Source organism: Xenopus tropicalis, chromosome 8 (genome assembly GCF_000004195.4).
Source record: "Xenopus tropicalis strain Nigerian chromosome 8, UCB_Xtro_10.0, whole genome shotgun sequence".
In the NCBI taxonomy this organism is placed as follows: domain Eukaryota; kingdom Metazoa; phylum Chordata; class Amphibia; order Anura; family Pipidae; genus Xenopus; species Xenopus tropicalis.
The window spans coordinates 69,530,195-69,537,556 of NC_030684.2; positions in this window are offsets into that span (position 1 = coordinate 69,530,195).

Consider the following 7,362-nt stretch of genomic DNA (forward strand, 5'->3'; position numbering starts at 1 on the left):
TCTTATTTAAATGTTCTTTACAATTAGAGAAATTGTGCCTAAAGCATATTTGCCATCATCATGATACCATTTCATTCACAGGGGTAAACAGCACAGTACTGCTGGAAATGGATTCATAAAAGAAACATGAACAGAAATCATTTTGGAGATTCTTGATCCTCCTATCCTGTTCCCAACTGCAAGACGTCTCTTAAGCTTCTGTCCATCTCTGGGATTCCCTGCCATGAGATATTAGACTCTCCTTCCTTACTAAATTTCATATTCTCTCTAAAGACCCATTAAAGCATATTTAATGCATCTTGTATGAACAGAAATCAACTTATAGATCTTATAGAACTTATAGACTTGCTGGCGCTATATAAATGAGGATGATGATGATGAAGGGCTATCTGCCAGGAAAAGTTGTACATTGTGCTTCAACAATGACATCCCTTCTGCCACAGTAAGCAGTAGTGGTAGTAAAGTTCAGAAGGCGTATTTACAACTGCAAGAGCAGTGTGCAATTTTGCATGCAAGTCGCCATGTACTTTACTGAAAATGCAGATTGTGGGCATGTGGGGAATATTTCATATTTTCAGTTGCACCTAATAGTTTCAGAGGTGGCATTGTGCCACTTCCAGTTCAAATGATGCTGGCATGCCTGTCGAAGAAATTGTTGTTTCCATCATACAGTGTTCAGCAGTGGAAACCAGTGGAGTTTTATTGTGTCCTATATAAAGAATCATGTAAGACAGCAAAAGGGGTTAAAAGGTTATTTTGAGGCAATTCTATGTAGTAGTGTAGAGTTTTCATTAGAAAAAGTCCAAAGTGCAACAAATGTGCCCAATCTACTATTCTTTGCACTCTAAATAAATTGCTACATTATGGATACAGCACAGCCTGCATTTGGAAGTACTGTATTGATAAGGGTGTGGGAGGAGCAGAGGGGGAAAATTCAGTTTTCTCTGCTGCCACTTTTTAACCAGCAGGGAAAAAGCAATGTGTGATACCCTAATATTGGCTCTCTACCGTAAATGTTTAGGAGCCATTTAGTTAAAAAGGATATAATCCTGTTGGGTGGCACACTGACTCTGATTTAAATATCATATCTAAAATCCCTGCCATAGACAGGCTTTTGTTGTTTACCTGATATTAATCAGAATTAGTCAGATGTGTACTGGGAAATAAGTTCCCCCATTTGAGAACAAAAATAGTAACACTTAATTTTGTCAGTCTAAAAAAAACCCAAAACTAGTGTTGTGTTAGTTTCATATATCATTAAAATCCCCCTCCCCCATTTCCACTGTGAAACGAGGCCAGAAAGACTTCCAGATTTTCAATTCAGTTTTTTGAATGTTGAACTATAAAGTAAATTTAAGTGTATTTGTATTACTATCCTTGTATCTCCTTTCTTGCTAAAATGTGTGGTTTAATGAGGGAATTACTCAGCTTTACAGGTATATCTGTAAAAACTCTTATGTCTGTACAATCACAGGATTTGCTAAAGAGGAGTGTTCAGTGGCTGACAGCAATGAAAAATATTATTGACTTAAAAATGGAATGATAGAAGGAAGAGTTTCTGGGCAATAATCAGCTAAAGCCTGCAATAAACAAGGTAAAAGCCACAATGCATAAAGACTGAAATGGAATTACTCCCTAAAAATATCATTATTTTACCCCACTTCAATCTGATAACTTCTCTACCCATTAAGTGCTGTCAGTACACAAATCAGGAAGCACTAACAGTAATTACTACACCAGTGCAGGTTTCTGTATAGAAATCACCAAGATCCTTTCCAATTAGTTCCCACTTGAGTATTAAAAACTGTCATTATAGGCAATCTATCTTGTCCTGTGGTTTACAACCAATAATTAGTAACCTTAACTGCAAACACATTTCATAAAGCTAAATATGGTTGCTTTTTGCCTCAATTGCTTTCTTGCAGTATTTTAAAATGCCTTTTCCTCTTAGAAAAACATAATATATGCAGGTACCCAGATTATCATTTCATGTATCTTCAAGTTATTTTCATTAGCAAACAATATAAATGGTCATTTCTGACTGCAAGTGTTGATCATTTCCAGTTTATATACAGTATATAACAATGTGTCAATCACAGCAAATACATGTTGACTCCAAACATATTGTTGAGCATCCCCAGTCATTGTTCCACGGGAAGGTCCCACAGTTTGGGAACAACTAATCTAAGGCATGAGTAGGAGATTTTGCTTTGCTCTGCACCATCTTGGGCCTTTGGAATATATAGGATTTGTTAGTTTAACACAAGTTTAATGTGTGTGTTCATTACCCCCACACACATTTTGAAGTGAATTCTGTGTGCTTCAAAGAAAGCTAGGGCAGGCACTGGCACTGAGGTGTAGCACTTGTGGAGCAGGAGGAGAGCTATATGAGGCTGGTAACAATTTTCATTATGGATTGAAGTGGGATCAGTTTAGAGAGGGGGACTGCACAGAGCAGTCTGTTAAAGTACACAATGTCATTTCTTGTGTCAGAAATATTCCTAAGGTGCAGTTGGCAATATTTTTAGCATATCAATGTGGGGACTGATAAAGAGGGCAAAAGTGGAACTTGTTATATATTAAATAAACAAAATAAATGAAGGATTTCATTAATGATACCACATGATAGTTACTGCATATGCACTGTATGACTGCCATTTTGATTGATTATAATGGGCGCGGTGGTGAGTAGTTTGGCTCGCAGGCCCTTATTTATAAACATTTGGCAAATTTGTGCCTGGATAGTAACTCATAGCAACCAATCAGTGATCAGCTTTTTTTCACAAGCTGAAAGTAGAAAAATGAAAGCAAAAATCTGATTGGTTGCCATAGGTAACTGCCCAGGTGCAAATCTGCCCAGTGTTTATAAATGGCCCCATTGTATCTATTGTGCAGATTCTGAGGGTTCTGCCTTTTGTCATTCTCACATCTTTTAACACAGATATGTTTCATTTGCCTAAAAATCTATTAAGCACCTGGTGTGTTGGTGTAGCACAGGGATCCCCAACCTTTTAGACCCGTGAGCCACATTCAAATGGAAAAAGTGTTGGGGAGCAACACAAGCATGGAAAAGGTTCCTGGGGGTGCAAATAAGAGCTATGATTGGCTACTTAATAACCACTATGTGGACTGGCAACCTAAATTTGCCTCCTTACCAGAAATTCAAAAATAAGCACCTGCTTTGAGGCCACTGGGAGCAACATCCAAAGGGCTGGTGAGCAACATGTTGCTCACGAGCCACTGGTTGGGGATCACTGGTGTAGCAGAATCAGGACTTGCTTGAGGCTAAGTGGTGCCCTGTGCAAAACATTACAAAAGTAGCTTTAACATTTAAAGAACATGAATGCAAAATTTCTAGTTCATCAATATTAGCATCTACTTATTTATTAATCTCTAGTTCCTGTAGTTTTTGTGTGTTACAAAAATATCTATAGATGAGTGAGGTTTCCCCTCAGCAAACACATTTTCAATTGCTTCTTTACAATCAGAACTAACAAGATGGGTCTTACAAGCTACAAATGTTTAGTAGTCTATGTGGAAAGGAGTATTTAAAGTGATAGTAAAATATATATAATAATGCTGAGCTACAAACACCTAAACCACTATGTATTTCACCTTCCAATTGACTCCAATGCATTTTGGCAACATTTCCAGGATTACAGGTAAATTTTTAGCAGTTTTGTAAATTTTTTGGGAAATGCGCCAGTTGCCCTCATTAATACGCATTGTGTATCTGAAATCCCACACCAAGAAATGTAACAGCCTCCTTAAAAGTGTGCCACAAAAACATATTACATCATTTTCAGAAATATTTTTCCTTACTGATATAAGAATCCAAAGTCAATAATTTGTTCTTCTTGTCAATACGTATTGATTGCTGGAAGGTGCAGAACAGTTGAGCCGTGACTCTTTCTGATTTTTTTTTCTGATTATTTTTGCTAACAGCGTTTTTGGGGCTCACTGCATGCAGTTGTTCCTAGTTATATTTGTAAATTGCTAACATGGCCCACATAGAGACCAGATGCTTCTTGCTTGGTGGCAGGGGTGATGAAATGAAAACAATGAAGTGTTGGCTGTGCCAATGTTTGACTGATTTGATAGGCTCTCTTTATGGCTTTCCAGAGCAGTGCCACATGATTGCACATTTTACATGTGCTCGGTGCCAGTTTTTAGTTTGTTGGCAGGTGCTTCAGACTGAAAGCCTATTCTGAAGGCTAAAGCAGATGCAGAAGCACAAGACAAAGCTGTTTAAATAGCTCTAGGTGTCATGCATCCCTGGCTGCATCAGACCATCGACTTAGCCTTTATTAAGCTGGTATTCTGAGTTATTCGCACAAGAAACAGATTTCATCTTACAAATTGTAAAGATGTGCACTCAGCCACAATTTTTTCATTTAAAACTGCATTCAAACCTACAAGGTTTATGACAGGAATATTCTTTAAAATTTTGGAGCGACAATGTGGATGGTTTATAAATATATGTTAGAATTCTTTTTCATTTAAATTCTGAATTGTTATTCTTTGTGAGCCCTTCTGTAAAACTGATGCTGAAACATCTACCAATATCTGAGTATTTTACATGGAGTAAACTCAATATACCCCCACCTCCCATTAAAACATGGCTTGGAGATTCAGATTTCAAGATAAAACTAATGCATGGTAAACCCAGCAAGATCCACTGACAACCCTGCTAGACAAATGGACCTTTAGTGGATTGTTGGACCAGTGCGTACCTGTGCTCCCCAGCCAACTGCGCTCCATGATAGTTAATAAACCCCATGATAATTTATAAGGTCTGTAATGTACAGGTATATGTTTAGGTTAATGGTGCATGTAACAAAAAAAGGATAAGTACGCGTGCAAGTTGCCTCAATAGTGAAAAATAAAGTCTCAAAAAAAACAATTACAATGAAAAAATAATAGTACGGTAAATAGAGACTCTCTTACAAAATAAACCTCAGTCCAGGTCACAGGCGAAGCCACATAAACAGCAATTCAAGTGGGAAAAAAGTTCCAAAACGCAAAATATGAAAAACCAAAAAAAGTTGCAACAGCAGCAAAGCGGGCACTCTTTTAGGCACAAAACTCCTTAGGCCCTATATGTCCTAATAAAAGTTAATTTTTACTTTGCTGCTGTTGCGCCTTTTTTTGGTTTTTCATATTTTGAGTTTTGAGAAAAATTCCTTCCTGACTCCAAGATGGCAATCGGACCAGTCCCTGGATCAACTTGTACTAAGAGCTATCTCCCATAACCCTGTATTCCCTCACTTGTACTGAGAGCTATCTCCCATACCCCTGTATTCCCTCACTTGTACTAAGAGCTATCTCCCCTACCCCTGTATTCCCTCACTTGTACTAAGAGCTATCTCCCATACCCCTGTATTCCCTCACTTGTACTAAGAGCTATCCCCCCTACCCCTGTATTCCCTCACTTGTACTGAGAGCTATCTCCCATACCCCTGTATTCCCTCACTTGTTCTGAGAGCTATCTCCCATAACCCTGTATTCCCTCACTTGTACTAAGAGCTATCTCCCATAACCCTGTATTCCCTCACTTGTACTGAGAGCTATCTCCCATAACCCTGTATTCCCTCACTTGTACTAAGAGCTATCTCCCATACCCCTGTATTCCCTCACTTGTACTAAGAGCTATCTCCCATAACCCTGTATTCCCTCACTTGTACTAAGAGCTATCTCCCATAACCCTGTATTCCCTCACTTGTACTGAGAGCTATCTCCCATAACCCTGTATTCCCTCACTTGTACTGAGAGCTATCTCCCATAACCCTGTATTCCCTCACTTGTACTAAGAGCTATCTCCCATAACCCTGTATTCCCTCACTTGTACTAAGAGCTATCTCCCATAACCCTGTATTCCCTCACTTGCTAAGAATCCATCCAGCCCCTTCTTAAAGCTATATAATGTATCAGCCAGCACGACTGATTCAGGGAGGGAATTCAACAACCTCACAGCTCTCACAGTAAAAAATACTTTCCGAATATTTAAACGGAACCTCCCTTCTTCTAAACCGAGTGAGTGCCCTCGTGTCTGTACCTTGTACTTGATCTCAACTAAGATATAATTAATCCTTATTGGAGGCAAAACAATCCTATTGGGTTTATTCAATATTTAAATTTTTTTTAGCAGACTTAAGTTATGGAGATCCAAATTACGGAAAGATCCCTTGTCTGGAAAACCCCAGGTCCCGAGCATTCTGGATAACAGGTCCCCTACCTGTACCAGTAAAACTCACTAAAAAGGAGCAAAAGGTTTTAACAGGAGGGAGCCATTGGTTCCTCCAAATTATGGTTTGTGTGAGTGAAAAATGTTCCACAGTTTTTTCTTCAAGGTCAGAAGCTGCAAATCCTACTTCTTACATTATCCTAGAACTCTGCTGCACTACTGGCGCATCGTCCTGTTTAAAAATTGGGTAAATAAAGTGGTCTAATGTATGCTTAACTGCAAGGAGGAAATAGGCTGCAGGGTGGCATGGGATGTGAAGCACTGGTTTTCACTTGGCATAATAATTTATAGATTTGGTTTTAATCCAAGTGGAAGTAAATAACTATCTAATAATAGCAGTTGGTAATTAAGCCTTTGCTTACTAAATTGGTGCCCACGTTTGGCACAGGTTTAATAACTGACCTGTCAAAAGCAAAGGGGAAGAGGGAAACCACACAGTAGATATGCTTTATGTGCCCCTTTTGTAAAGAAATACCCCCATAGCATAGTTTGCATAGTCTGAAAGATAGTCTGTTTTAATATTTCTCGTACTAGGCAAAGTGGAAAAAAAATACATTTCTGATAGTGAGTGACCTTTTATGTATTAAATCAAGTTAAAATTACAAAGCACGCTGGGATAACAAACCAAAGGACATATGTTACACAAAATGAATCTGTTTCTGATATACAACAAATGTAGTTGACATTTTAATAAAGGAGACATTATGTTGGGGAAGGTGGTGTACAGCTCATGATTCACATGTTGATAATTTGGCAAAGGAGGGTAAAGGTGCTTTTGTAAAGCCAGTCATACTGGAATGCTTTGTTTTATGAGGTCTTGCTGCATAGCTGGTTGTCTGTTAAATATGTCTGCTCGATTAAACATAAAGTGGAGTAGCAGTTTAAAATGAAACTTGGATTTTAAGATATGAAAAGTAACCCGAAGGTTCCCTAAATGGGTAGAATAACAATCACAAGGCCAAATTGCCTCATTTACAGTTTTTTTGTTTTTTTTTAAATAGCTCACAAGTATGTTGATAATGTTTGGGAAAATGTTTTGAACTCTTGCCAAAAAAAAAAAAAAAAAAAAAACCAAACTCAGTAATTTCACTCTGCAACTTTTGGCTCTGCCCTAGATG